Source organism: Lactuca sativa, chromosome 9 (genome assembly GCF_002870075.4).
Source record: "Lactuca sativa cultivar Salinas chromosome 9, Lsat_Salinas_v11, whole genome shotgun sequence".
NCBI classification, from domain to species: domain Eukaryota; kingdom Viridiplantae; phylum Streptophyta; class Magnoliopsida; order Asterales; family Asteraceae; genus Lactuca; species Lactuca sativa.
In genome coordinates, this window is record NC_056631.2 from 62065521 (window position 1) to 62081342 (window position 15822).

The 15822-nt window shown below is 35.8% G+C and overlaps 1 pseudogene; it reads left to right on the forward strand.

The window, feature by feature from the left end:
• Positions 1–8459: 8459 nt before the first annotated feature.
• LOC111902999 (endoribonuclease Dicer homolog 2-like) lies at positions 8460–15524 on the forward strand (annotated as a pseudogene).
• The last annotated feature ends 298 nt before the right edge of the window (positions 15525–15822 follow it).

The window sequence follows — 15822 nt, forward strand, 5'->3', positions numbered from 1 at the left end:
ACCACTAGCGTTCAACCCGAGGAGGAAACTCAGGTTGAACCAATTGACGAGTCATTACCTCTTAGACGTTCCGAAAGAGTTAGAGTTCAACCCCAGTTGTATGGTTTTCATATTACTACCGAAGGGGACACATATATTAGTGATAGTACACTAATAAATCTATCAGGAACCTAATTGCTATAAGGAAGCCATGACAGGCCCGGAGTCTGCAAAATGAAAAGAGGCGATGGACAGCGAGATTCAGTCCATGTATGACAACCAAGTTAGGAATTTGGTTGATAATGTGCCCGGACGTAAGACGGTTGGGTGCAAATGGATCTTCAAGAAGAAGACAGACATGGATGGGAATGTGCACACGTACAAGGCGCGATTGGTTGCGAAGGGATTTACTCAAACTCCCGGAGTTGACTATGATGAGACCTTCTCACCAGTTGCGAAGATAAAATCTATTAGGGTGATGCTAGCTATTGCTGCATTTCATAATTATGAGATATGGCAAATGGATGTCAAGACCGGTTTCCTTAATGGGAAGTTGGCTAAAGATGTTTACATGGCTCAACCAGAAGGTTTTGTTGATCCGAAGCATCCAAATAGAGTGTGCAATCTTGAGAAGTCCATTTATGGACTTAAGCAAGCGTCTCGCAGATAGAATCTTTGCTTTGATGAGAAAGTCAAAGAGTTTGGATTTGTATGAAGCGAAGATGAATCATGTGTATATGTCAAAGCCAGTGGGAGCATAGTTAGCTTTCTCGTTTTGTATGTCGATGACATACTGCTCATAGGAAACGACATCCCGACTCTGCAGGAGGTAAAGTCCTGGCTCGGGAAGTGCTTCGCTATGAAGGACCTCGGAGAGGCTTCCTATATTTTGGGAATAAGGATAGTGAGAGAAAGATGTAAGAGACTAATAGGACTTAGTCAGAATACTTACTTAAATAAGGTACTAAAATGTTTTAGTATGGAAAACTCGAAGAAGGGAGAACTACCGATACAGAGTAATACCAAGTTGAGTAAGACTCAAAGTCCGAGTACTGAAGCTGAGACAGCTGAGATGAGCCGAGTACCTTACACTTCTGCAGTTGGCTCGATCATGTATGCTATGACTTGTACTCGACCTGATGTGGCCTTTGCTTTGAGCATGGTCAGTAGATATCAAGGGAATCCTGGTAGACCACATTGGATTGCGGTCAAGAACATCCTTAAGTACCTTCGGAGGACCAAGGAATGGTTTCTAGTCCTCAGAGGGAGTGATGACTTAAAGGTGCGAGGGTATAGTGACGCCAGTTTCCAGATCGACAGGGACAACTACCGTTCGCAGTCGGGATGGGTCTTTACCCTTAATGGAGGAGCATTAACTTGGAAAAGTTCCAAACAGGAAACTGTAGCTGATTCAACGTGCGAATCAGAGTAACTTGCAGCGAGTGAAGCGTCAAAGGAGGCAATATGGTTGAAGAAATTCATTGGCGGTCTTGGAGTTGTGCCTGCCATAAAGGAGCCCATGGAAATTTTCTGTGATAATGAAGGAGCGGTTGCCTTGACCAAGGAACCAAGGGATCATGGTAGATCTCGGCATATCGATAGAAAATATCACTTTATTAGACATCGAGTAGAAGAAGGACACCTCGTTGTTAAGAGGATATCATCAGAAGATAACCCAGCATATCCGCTTACGAAGGGACTGAGCAGGGTTAAGCACTTGCAACATGCTAGGAGTATTGGGCTAAAGGATGATATTAGTATAGATTAGATAGTATTAGAAACGTGTAATAGATAAATGTAATTTAAATTTGATGATTGAATAAAGGAGTATTATTTATAAGTAATGTTACTGTCTTATGTTAATTGTTTAGCTATTGTTTCACTTTGCATGTTTTGACTTCCAAAATAATTGAATTTGTTAAGAATAATCGAATTTTTCAAACAGTCCACAATCGTTCATATGTTGGAAGTATGTATGAATGAAGATTGTCGTGAATTGGTGTGTAGATTGTCTAAATGGTATTAGACATAACAAAGGTTTGCTGCAACGTTCATGAGTGCTTATGAACAAGTTTTGAGCATTGGAATAAACCCGCACTTGCTGGAATCACTTTGGAGTGATATCAAGACGATAATATCATATGGTCCTAAAACCTAGATATATGGTTTATTATTTACTAATTGGTTGTACATTGATAATGCGAAACCGCATCAGTAAATTGATGCCATAAAACGCATTGTTGTGTATAGTTGGTTAGTCGATAAGTAAATGCATATAAGTCGGAGTTTATCTGTTACTTTTATCCTAAGAGGGTAAGAGCGATATCACGGCCGCTCGATGATTTGATTTGACTTATGTGCCAGGCCCGGTTAGGATTGAATTGATGTGTTCAATTAAGTTCTATGTTAAATAAATATGAGATCGAGTAAATAGTTGCTGGACAATGAGTATGACAATGTCTCATGAAATTGTCTGCACGATATCCAAACATAGGACTGTACGATCCCTTATCTAAAGGACATGTTACTGATATGATCAGAGTTGACAGCGTCTTTGAGAGCTACGATTGCTAATCGGATTGTGTTTGCGTTTATAGTTACTTGACTTATCCAAGTGGGAGACTGTTGGATTAGTGTCTAAGGCTGTAACTATATTTGGTAAGTACTTGACCCGGTTGTGCATGGTCCTTTTGGGTTGCCTTCACCATAGCAACTTGATAGGGTGATTTAGAGAGAAGATATATTATTATTAATGTATTATAAGAATAATATGTTAAAAGAATAATAATATTATTTGATTAATATAAGTCATAAATTAATTAGGAATTAATTTAGTGACTTAAAGAGATTAATTGAATAAAGGGGTATAAACTGTCAAATGTGTGAAAGTTGTATTTTGAGCCAAGAACCCTTATGGATATGGGTTGGACGATTTTAGGGATGTGGATCACCTAGAAATCGTCCAAGGGCCTATTTAGAAGAGGATTTGGATTTCTTTGAGGCTAAGTTATCCAATTAGGGTTTTAAGGTGAAACCCTAGGAGCTGACAGTATAAATAGACCTATAGGGTTGAGGAAATCGGCCAACCTTGCTATTGGAGTAACCCTAGAGCCGATTTACCTCTTCCTCATCTCTCTCAAATCATCTTCTTGCTAGTTGGTGTTTGTAAGCCATTAGAGGAGTGACATTTGTGACTCTAGGCTCCAAGAAGAAGAAGGTTTTCAAGCAAGTAACTCAAGGTATTGTTCTATATCTGTTTTCATATGTTTGAATTGTTAGTTTACATTAGATCTAGCCATGAAAGTCTTGGATATGGTGCATGTTCAATTAGTGAAACCTAGATCCAAGCTATAGGGTTGTATGTGCACATAGGTAATGTTCTTATGTCCAAAACTCATCAATATGAACAAGAAAACCTGTCCTTAACGGGATGGTACTGGCTTTCATATAGGTGTTGCATAACTGTCGTCAACTCGTGTCGTGAGATGTTTGGTTAAGTCCTATAACGAGCGAAACCCTTGTTTTGTGTTGCTAAGACATGCGCCTAAGGAGAAAGTCTTTGCAGCCGAAGTCAGCTGAGGAGCCAAGTGACATGCCAACGCTACTAATTGAGTGTCAACACGTAGCTATGCTGTCAGTAAAAAGGTAACCGACGCCTTTTGAAGCCTAAGCCCTTTCTTTTCTAGTGTGCACTGGAGTTTGATTGCAGCTAGCGCGCTTGACTAAGAAGATAGAAATGGCTTTTCTCGCTTGGTTAGTAAAGTTAAGTTTTTGGCCACTACGAATATACAGAAGTTAGGCAGTTGATTGCCTTCGACCATACCGATTGAATTCCCCACTTTCTAATGCAAAAGAATTAAGAACTCAAAGTACATTCCTATCCCTTAAGTTCCCTATTGAGTACCGATACCGCAATAAATCCTTCTTTTGAAACCATCCCGCTAGTCAATCCTGCCATATTGTATTATACAATACCATATACGATTGAATTCCTTATCTCACTAAAAAATATACCCAATTGAGTACCAAAGGAGAGAGCTATCCTTAAAGGCATTCCTAAAGTGAAAGTTGGGAGATAGTCTGTTGCCTTGAAACGGTTTGCATTCATTCCCCACACGAATAATTAGAAACTGACTTTGTACCATACCATATAACAAATACCCTAGATCGAAACCTATCCTTATTGATTAGATCCCCCAGCGAGTGGCCTATCCTTTTTCAATGAAAGTCCTGGCTATCCACGGTAAGACTTCTTTGCCAACAACAACTTTCTGTAACTCGGGTAGGACCTTGCGATTGAGAACTCATTGTAAACAAGGTTTCTTTCAATACTTTTACCTTCTAAAACCTATTTCCTTCCTATCCAAATAGCCCACTTAGGCAATACAATTCCGCACTTTCAATACCAAGATTAAATTCCCTAACTCTCCAAATTGAAATACACCACTTCTTTGCCAACAACAACTTTCTGTAACTCGGGTAGGACCTTGCGATTGAGAACTCATTGTAAACAAGGTTTCTTTCAATACTTTTACCTTCTAAAACCTATTTCCTTCCTATCCAAATAGCCCACTTAGGCAATACAATTCCGCACTTTCAATACCAAGATTAAATTCCCTAACTCTCCAAATTGAAATACACCACTTCGAATGAAATACCATTAATGGCTTCCCTGCCTTATCTCCCTGAAAGTCTCATTTTGCACAATTCCCGCATCAAAATGGCCCTATATTCGCATCAACTTGAGAATTCTCATAATCCTTTACTTCACTAGGATTTGAATAGTCCTCTTAGCCAAGATTGAAAGGATGTCAATCTCCCACTCTTAGTCATGTATTCGAGAAGGAGCACTACCCAACTGAAATATCTCACTACGAAACTTCAATATAGAACTTCTAAACCAACAGACCTTGAACTCGGGTAGTTGCCTTCCCTTCCTAGTCCTAGATCCGAGTTACTAGCTTTCTAGACCGACGGTTGTAGGCCTCCCTTAGGTCGGATTTAGTCGAGCTCCCCAACTCGCTCGATGGTATGACCTCTCCGACTATATATATATATATATATATATATATATATATATATATAGGGAAGAGTTATATGGAAAATGAATGATTAGGGCAACACATATTTGAACCAATGAAAACATGACAACACATCACTTCCACAATAACTTCCACAATACATTACTTGTGAAGAAAGAAATGGACATGTGTCATTTGATTATTGGTTCCGATAGATGTTGCCCTACTTATTTGTTTTCCATAAAACTCATTCCTATATATATATATATATATATATATATATATATATATATATATATATATATATATATAAAATCTTTTTTCGTAAAGTTTGACTTGCAAAAATACAAAAAAAAATATATATTTATTTTTCCCATGGTAGGAAATTTCAAAGACAATTTTCATAGCTAATTTACATGCAAAAACTACAATATAGAAAATTTTCCAAGGATGACCTACAAATGTCTAAGTTTTTTTTGGTCAAAAAATCATATTTTTTTATTTGTTGTGTAAGAAATCTTCAATGACCATTCCCAGCAAAAATAAAAAGATTTATATTGTAGTTTTGATCTACAAAAATATAAAAAAATATTTGCAAAGAATTTCACAGGTTTGAAAAAGCGATTTTATAGTTTTTTACTATGTTAGGAACCTTAAAAGCCATTTTTATATTTTTGTAGATCAAGGTAGTGAACTTGGTTAAAGTTCAGTTACAACACCGAAAAAGGCTCAAAGTGGACTTGGGAGCCGGAGATTGAGATGCGCGAGCACTACCCTGATCTGTTTTCCGAGGCTGAATTCGAGGGCGAAGTATGATCCAAGTGGGGGAGAATTGCAACATCCCAAATCTCGAGGTATCAATCTAATTATGTTATTGTTTTATTAAATGATTTTTATATTGAGAAGTGAGGATTTCCGGCGTACTCGACGCGTACTAGCCATGTACGTCGGGTGTAAGTGTTAACAAGGATCAGGTTGGAGGCGACATACGTTGGGCGTACGCTTGCAGGTGGCAAAACCCTAAAGTCGAGCCGTGACCCCTATTTAAACACCTTATGCCTCCCTTGGACATTTCTTATCAGCCTCCTTTCCCACTAAACCCTAGATATCGAACCCTAACCTTGAGAGTGAGGATCTTGGAGTCTTTTTGGTGATTTTGTGCATGCTTGTTAAGGAAGAAGGTCCTTGAATAAGGTGGTGTTGCTTGCAAGCTTGTAGATCATGAATCTCCTTCATTTTATGCATCTTTTGAATGTATAAAGTCCATACATTGCCGGTGTTCTTTCTAGATCTCCTTAGATGGGTTTTTATGAGCTTTTTGTCCCAAAGCTTGGACCTTTGTAGGTATGGGGTACTCCAGAGCATTTTGGCTGTCCTTTTTGATGTATTAGAGTGCTAAGATTCATAAAAATGGTTGCTTGATCGTTTCCCTTGGCTCATGCATGAGTTAAGTGACTTAGAGTGTTGTGGAAGTTAGAGTTTTGTGTATTGAGACCTATCTAGCCATGCAAAGGCTTAAAGCTGGTGACTTTATGGGTTAAGACATTATATAATGGTCAATCTGAAGTTGGGATAAGCGTCTTAAAGGATTAAGACATGAAATTTGTTGGCTATGGACCAGGTAGAGTACGCATGGCGTAATCTTGGCTACGCCCCGCGTAGCCATGCCCGTCCCCTTTGATTGCTGACTCGAGTTGTACGCCTCGCATAGGAAGGTGTATGCCCGACGTACGAACGAGAATGTGGACTTGTTGACTTTTGCTTACTTTTGACTTTGGTCAAAAGATTTAGGGTTTTGGACCATGGAATGGCAAAATGGTCTTTTTGCCCTTCAGGGCGCGTAGTTGTGGGAGTGGACCTATGAGTCGGGTTATAAACTTAATTGACTAGGGTTACTTGTTGTGTTTATTAGGCGGAGTCTAGTTCCGACAATTCGTGTGTGAGACTTCATGTAGTTTCCAGGGTTGCTGATAACTCACAAGGTGTGCTGTTTGCCCACTGAGACTTTGTGTAGTCTTCAGGGTTGCTGATAAACCGTAACTATTTATGTGTTCCGCCGTATGAGATATATTGGAGAACTCACTAAGCTTTGTGCTTACATTTGTTGATTACATGTTTTTCATGTACTTTTGAGGATTGTGGGAAAGCGAATGTATGATTGTACACACTCGCTGAGAGATTTTGTTACTTGACATTTTGTAGCACTTTGATATTTGTGATGATGATTCGTATTTGATACTGGTGATTTTCCGATGATTTGGTTTATGAACAATATTTTGGGTAATTTAAAAATGAAAATTTTGGTTTGAAATTTGAGGTGTTACATATCAATATTAAAATATATGTAGTTGATTACAATTAATCATCTAATTTCAACACTTATTCCGGTTTTTTTTTTTTATTCTTTTTATTTTTTTAAAACTATTTTACACTAACTATATTTGAGTTTATAAATCACATATATCCTTAATCTTTCTAATTCTACATTTTGCACAACAACAAAACCGTTAATAATCAATGCCATATGAGTTTGTTTTCAGGGTTGTTCCAAACATATTCTGGAAATTCCAGCAGGGACGTTAATGAACCGAATTGCTCATGTTTGTTTGCTTTATGTGCATTTGAACTTTCAACATTCAAAACTACCACAAATTTTCAATACATACATCTCCACTCAGACACCCGACACACGACGAAACTTCCATAAGTGAGATTTTTTCTTAATTACTAACAACTCAAACTTCTAAAATTTGTCATACATAATAATGATCAAGTAAGAGAAAATGAACCCACTACACAAAATAGTGATTTAAAGTGTAAAAAATAACTATTTCGCAAAAGGATACAGTAAAGTGGTCAATTTCCACACCAAAAGATGGCCACTACGAAAAATAGATCAATTTGCTTACTGAGAAATAGTCATCAAGAAATAACTTTATTTCTGGATATGAAAAATAACGATTTCCAACACCATAAAATGTTTATGAGAAAATATTAAAACAATAAAAAATACAAACTTAAAATCATCACCTACAGGATATGAGTTTTCAATTCGGAATTTAATTCGAAAATTTTGTTTTAATTTATTAATAAAATAAAATATTTATTTTTATACCGACTTAATTCCACCGACATTCTGCTAAATGGTCAATAATGATGTTCATCGACCATTTCGACTAGCAAAATTTATGGCTATGTAAGAAAAAATTAATATTTTTTTATTAAATCTATCATCTTTTTCATTTAAACCTGTAGATTTCAATTATAATAAAATTTTGAAAATAAAAGTTACGATATGATCAAATACGGTAGGAATGTCCTTCAGGAAAAGGGTCAGCGCTTTACGCTGACGCAAGCAAAAAAGTCCAAAACTTTCATTCAAAAATACAAACTTCACTGTATCATCAACAACACCAGACCTCACTGTCCATACTCTAAATTCGAATAACTTCCACAGAAAGAATCGCTGTGACAAATGCGCTTAAGAACAACAGTAACCACCTTAAGAAACGAGTTTTAAATGCCATTCCATGTTTGCGAACCCCACTCATCTTCCCCCTCTCTTTCTCTCTCTCACAACCATCTAAAACCCTGATACTATTCTACTTCAATTCGTGCGTTCTTTACGTTTTCTCCCGCGCTTTTCATCATTCCCCCTGTTTTTCGTTGAACATTCACAGTGAGAAAGACGATGGCCGCCAATGACGATGGAAGCGGTGGTGAAACATCTGCCGATCAATTCCCGTTTGCCAGAAGGTAAACCGTTTAGTATTCGATCTTCCCTTGATTTATGCGTCATTCAAGTTGTTTTTTTGGGGTTAACCATATATTCACTTAAATCTGCAACGAGATACAAACTTGAAAAAGTAAAGTTGTTTTGCAGGAATCGATGAGTTAATATTTTGTAGGACCTACAATGATCATCGATAATTTTATTTTTTTGGGTTTATTGACATAGATGTGGTTGCAAAACACAAAACTTAGGTTGATCAAAACGGAGAATGCAGGTTAGAGAGAACATCGGAGGGAAATTGTATTAATGAAAGTTCTTGTCGATCTTTTACGAATTTAACTTTTATACGATTGTTTACTCAAAATTTTGATAAGTTCTAAGCGTTCTTGATGCGAAATTTTGTGTATTTTGATCAGTTATCAAATAGAAGCACTGGAGCAAGCGATAAAGCAGAACACAATAGTGTTCTTGGAAACTGGATCAGGCAAAACATTGATTGCCATCATGCTTCTACGCCACTATGCCTATCTGTTGAGAAAACCATCACCTTTTTTTGCAGTTTTTTTGGTTCCTACTGTTGTCTTAGTCAAACAGGTATGTATATATATATATATATATATATATATATATATATATATATATATATATATATATATATATATATATATATATATATATATATCCCTTACTATGTCTATTAATTTCTGCACTGAAGCACAATCATGAAATTTCGTATATCCTTCTTTGATGTCTAGCAAGCTGATAATGTGAGAAAACATGTCGATCTGAAAGTGGAAGAATACTGGGGCGAAAAAGGTGTTGATTTTTGGAATGCTGCTGACTGGAAGAAACAACAAGATGAAAACCAGGTATAAAAAAGTAATTTTTGTTTTTTTTTAATATATAATCATACATTGTTTCACCTTTCATTAATCATGCTGCAGATAATGGTAATGACACCTCAAATTTTGCTTAATGCCTTGAGCCATAGCTTTTTAAGCTTGGATGACATTAAGCTCTTGATATTTGATGAATGTCATCATGCCAAGAAAAAACATGCAATGGCTCTCATTATGAAGGTGTGTTATATGTTTTACACCTTTTTGTTTTCTTTGTTTTTTTATTGTTAATATTATCATTACTAATACTATTAAATGCTCTTGAAAATCTGAAAAAATCTATCTTTGTAGGAGTTTTATCACAGGCGTTTATGTGATGGTGGTTCTGAGCTTCCTAGGGTACTAGGGATGACAGCTTCACCTGTGGAAGCTAAAGGTATTAAAATTATTTTTAATTTTTACTTTATTTATTTTCCAATTAGTCTTTATTAGTGTTCCTGATTAGCTTGTTTTTTGTATTCTAGTGTCAAACTCGGGAAATGATTACTGGGAACAGATTAACAACCTTGAGACTGTGATGAATTCAAAGGTTTCTAAACAGAATTTCACATTTTCCTTAATCGTTGAAACTTGTTATTTGATTATAATAACTTACATAGATTTCTTTCTTAATGAAGATATATACATGTGCAAGTGAATCTGTTTTATCTGGCTACATTCCCTTTTCAACTGTTAAGCGTAAGTTCTATGAGGACAGAGAACTTCCTTATCATGTTCTCGAGGCTTTAAAAAGCAATCTTTCATTCTTAAGAAAAAAGGTAATCTTGACTTGTTTTGGCTTTTGAATATTTATCAAAATTGTATTATTAACAAATACAAATATTACTTCACAGCATGAAGATAAAGTCAGTACTACAACCCTTTCAACATCTTCAATGCAAAATGCCATGAAAAGATTGTCCAAGTTGCATTCAGCTTTTGTACATTGCTTAACCGAATTGGGCATTTTCTTGGCTTTAAAGGTGTGTTTTTAAACTCTTAATCCTTTCCTCTAAACATAGAAACAGAAAATGACCTTTTTGCCCCTTGTAACAGGCAGCCGAAGCATATTCATGCAAAAAAACCGATCTCTTTTCATGGGGGCAGCTAGATGTACGTGGTGAGAGCATTGCCAGAGATTTTTGTAAAGATGCTACCAAAGTTTTTAGCTTTTACATACCTAAGGGTAAATGAAGACATCCATTTAATCTTTCTTTATAATTAATTAAATATTGCCAATACTTTTCACAATCTTATTATTCAAACTATTTTTTTTTTGGCAATTTCTAGAATGGTCCATCACTCAGGTGAATGAAGCAACTGTAAGCATTGGCTTGCTTTCAACAAAAGTTGTCTGTTTAATCGAATCTCTTGCTGAATACAGGTTTGTGCCTTCTGTTCATTGTACTTTGTTTGTTATTATGAGTAAAGATTTCTAAATATACTGCTATTATGTGTCAAGAAAATCTAAGTAGGAAGCTTATATGTGTGAAGAACAAAATACATTGTCTATATTTCTAAAAAAGTAAACTATGCTATTTTCTGCAATTTGCTATAGTCCTGAACAGTCTTGTAATTGTTTCTATAAATTTCTTTCAGGCATGTGAAGGATATGAGATGCATAATCTTTGTTCAAAGGGTGATAACAGCAAGGGTGCTCACAAGCTTACTTTGTGAATTGCACCCTAAAATTTTTGATTGGACAACAGAATGTATAGCTGGAAATCATTCAGCAATGCAATCACAAAGCCGAGGATTACAAAATAAAATAGTGGAAGAGTTCCATAAAGGAATGGTATGTCTAATGTCTATATTTAATATTATAGTCAAAGTGCATGTGTTAAAACATAATTTGTGATATATACAGGTAAACATCATTGTTGCAACATCAATTCTTGAAGAAGGCTTGGATGTGCAGAAATGCAATCTTGTAATAAGATTTGATCTTGCATCTACTGTTTGCAGTTTCATTCAGTCTCGAGGTCGTGCTCGTATGCAGGATTCTGATTTTCTTTTACTGGTTAAAAGGTGGAGACTTTATTAACTTTTCTTATATGTGATTTACATGGAGATATGTTATTTAATATTTGAGTTATATCTTGTTTTGATGGTTTTTAGTGGGGATGAAAAGACCTTGAATAAGGTGAATAATTACCTTCGGAGTGGAAAGAGGATGCGGGATGAGTCTTTGAGCCATGCTTCTGAACCATGTGGGCCCCTTGAAAAAGACTTGTATGATGAAGTGGTGTATCATGTTGAATCCACAGGGGCGACATTGAGCTTGAGTTCCAGTGTTTCCATGGTGTACTTTTATTGTTCAAGGCTACCTTCTGATGGGTTTGCTCTTTTACCCTTTTAGATGCTTTTTCTTTTCTTTAAGATGACCAAAATTGGAATTGTTATATATTTATATTTTACTATTCTATCACTTTTAGGTACTTTAAGCCTTACCCAAGATTCGTGATTGATAAAGAAACAGGAACTTGTGATATTTATTTTCCTAAAAGCTCCCCACTTCCACACGTGCAAGTTGTGGGCCCCACAAAGATGCTGAAGCAACTTGCGTGTCTTGAAGCATGTAAGAAACTGCATAGTATGGGGGCATTAACGGACAATCTTGTCCCTGATACATTGGAAAAAGAAGCCGATGATGAACAAGAAGCTGGTAAAATAGTGTAAAATTTATTTCATTCACAATCTCTATTTACTTTTAATTTAATATTTTTTTTTAACAGGATTCGAGTATGTCGAAGAACAAGTTCAATACATACCACCAGAGCTTGTTGGATTTGGAGATAATTCAACTAACTTATATTATTTTTACAAAATCAATTTAGAAAAACATTTTGAATATGAGATTCCACTACAAGATATTGTTCTTGCAGTAAGCACAGAGTTAGAGTTTGACAATGAAGGGTTGACCTTTGATCTTGAATCCGATAGAGGAAACATTTCTGTTTCTTTGACTTATATTGGAACGTGTGAGCTTACTTCTGAACAGGTAATACAAAGTTCTTTAAGATCTTATCATAAAGTAGCTATTATGGGTATTAAATAATGAACATTCCACTTCAATATGTTTTTTTTTCAGATAATTCTGACAAAGCAATTTCAATTGATTGTGTTGAGAGTACTTATTGATCGCAACATCAGAAAGTTGCAAAAGCCTGTTGATTTTTTAAAAATAAAAAATGATGATGACGTGGCATATGATTATTTGCTACTCCCATCAGCTGGCCCAGATAAAGCCTGAATGGTTGTGGAGTGGAAGGCTGTTCAGGCTGCTATGTTTGCATATGAAAGAGAAGTGAATGAACGCATGTGTTGTTTAAAGGGAAATGAACATCAAAAAGTGCATACAAAAAACGGTTTAGTTTGCAGTTGTTTTATGGAAAAATCTTTAGTGTGTACCCCTCATAATGGACGTGTGTATTGCACCACTGGAAGATTACCTGGATTAAATGGTAATTCCCCTTTGGAAATAACAGAAGGGGGAGTTGTTTCCTATAAAAGTTACTACAAAAAACGGTATGAATTCCTTTTTATTGATTTATTATTTTGGGGAAGGGTAAAACCATAAAAGCAGTTTGTTTGAAATTGCAGACATGGCATTGACTTGAGACATGAAGAAGAAACGCTTTTTGCTGCTAGACAACTTTTTACGGTTAGAAATGCTCTTCAGAAAAGCAGACACAAGGACAAAGGTTCTGTTACTTTTTTGTTGTTATGATTAATGTTTGAGTATATTACATGTTTGGTCCCTGAGTAGAACTAATTTATTATCAGTTATGGTCACTGAAAGTTTTCTTTTACATTTTTGGTTCTTGTTTGAGGGTTTGCAACAAATGTGGTCCCTGTTGCAAGTAAAATAACGATGTTTTTGCTTAAAATTGCCGAAGAACCAAAATTATTACAATAATTATTTCCTCTAAGAATTGTTAAGAGATTATTATTGTTGTTTTTCAGAAACCAGTAGTAGTGCAGGAGTTGAGCTGCCATCCGAACTGTGTTTCATCATCATGTCTCCCGTTTCTATAAGCACATTTTATTCCTTTTCATTTGTTCCATCAATAATGCATCGAATTGAATCATGGAATATTGCTCTGAATTTGAAAAAGATGCATCTATGTCATAGCATGCCAAATGGAAATGTTCCTGCTATGAAGGTATATTACTTTTCACTTATTTCACTACCCTTCTTTTATTTTTTTCTCTTTTCACCGTTTTGTTGGCTCTTTATAGGTTTTGGAAGCTATCACAACAAAGAAATGTGTAGAAAAGTTTCATCTGGAATCCTTTGAGACTCTAGGTGATTCTTTTCTCAAGTATGCTGCTACTCAACAGTTATTCAAAACACTTCAAGATCAACACGAGGGAATTTTGAGTCCAAAAAGGGAGAAAATTATATCCAACGACTCGTTATGCAGATTAGGATGTAACTGTAATCTTCCGGTAATGTCCTTTTTATACATCTTATTCAACTCATCTAAGAAAAGGGTATTTTGGTAATTAGTTATTGTATTCAGGGGTTTATCCGTAATGAGCCATTCGAGCCAAAAACATGGATTGTCCCCGGAGATCGTTCGAGCAGCTTTAAATTGGAAGAAGAGGTTCTATTGGATGAAAGAAAAATGTATATCAGGGGCAAAAGGGTAATAAAAAAGAAAGTAGTGGCGGATGTTGTGGAAGCATTAATTGGTGTTTTTCTAAGCGAAGGAGGTGAGCTGGCAGCGTTATCTTTTATGAGATGGATCGGTATATCGGTTGACTTTGTCAACACGCCATATACACGAGCTTTGACTTTGCATCCAGAAAAATATGTAAACATTCAGTACTTTGAGTCGTTGCTAAATTACTCATTTAGAGACGTATCTTTACTTGTTGAAGCAATAACTCATGGGTCCTACATGCTACCCGAAATTCCAAAATGTTACCAGGTTTGCTTCCCAAAATAACATCCCACTTTCATTTCTTATTATTTAGGCTTTTAGCACTCTACTTACAAATTTTTTTAAACAATTTTTGCAGAGATTAGAATTTCTTGGGGATGCAGTGTTGGATTATATGATCACAGTGCATTTGTATAATAAATATCCAGGAATGTCTCCTGGAATGTTGACTGATTTGAGGTCAGCTTCTGTGAATAATGATTGTTATGCACAATCTGCTGTAAAATGTGATCTACACAAACATATTCTTCATGGATCTCATGATCTTCACCGAGCTATTGTCACTACTGTTCATGAATTTGACCAGTTGTCCTTGAAAACTACTTTCGGGTGGGAGTCCGAGACCAGTTTTCCTAAGGTCAGCGAGTGTTCTTTTTGTAACTTTATTCTACTTGCATGTAGTTTACTTTTTGTTTGGGGGTATTATTGTAAATAGGTACTTGGAGATGTGATAGAGTCTCTAGCTGGGGCGATTCTTGTGGATTCTGGATACGATAAAGATAGAGTTTTTCAGAGTATTCGGCCTCTTCTTGAACCCTTGGTAACACCCGAGACACTGAAACTGCATCCAGTGAAAGAGTTGCATGATGTTTGTCAGAAGAATCACTGTGAAATTAAAAAATCAGCCAAGCGTACTGAAACTGATGATGGTAGATTCTCTTTCACTATAGAGGTGGTAAAAGACGATATTGTCCTTAAAGATTCTTGCATGGCTGCTGACAAGAAAATGGCTGAAAGACTCGCATCAAAGTCTGTTTTGAAGTTGCTTAAAGAGTATCTGTCAGCTGCATGACAACAATTTCTTTGTTTAATCTGTTTTCGACTAGTTCTTGATGTTAGATCTGCATGGGTTTGAATTACAAAGGTTGGTTTTTTGTTTTTTAGAGAGTAAGTTACAAAAATGGTCTTTGTGGTTTTTGATTTTTAATACCATCATTTTTTGCTGTTGCCGCCCACTAACAATGCATGTTTTACGACTTTTTAGCATAATCTTAGAAAAATAAAAAATTCTTTATATCAATTTACCATTTATATCAATTTCCCAATACGTGACCCATTTTTTTAGTGGTTTAATACCATAAATTGATCAACTTATAAGCTTTTAAAAAAACTTATAAGCTTTAAAAATTGTTTGAGAAATATAAGTTGGCAAGAAGTTACAATGGGTTTTTCAACTCAACCCATTGTTTTTGTTTAGTCCCTCTCCTTAGACCTTGCTTCCAAGCCCATTTCCACTATAGACTTGTGATATTAACGTCATA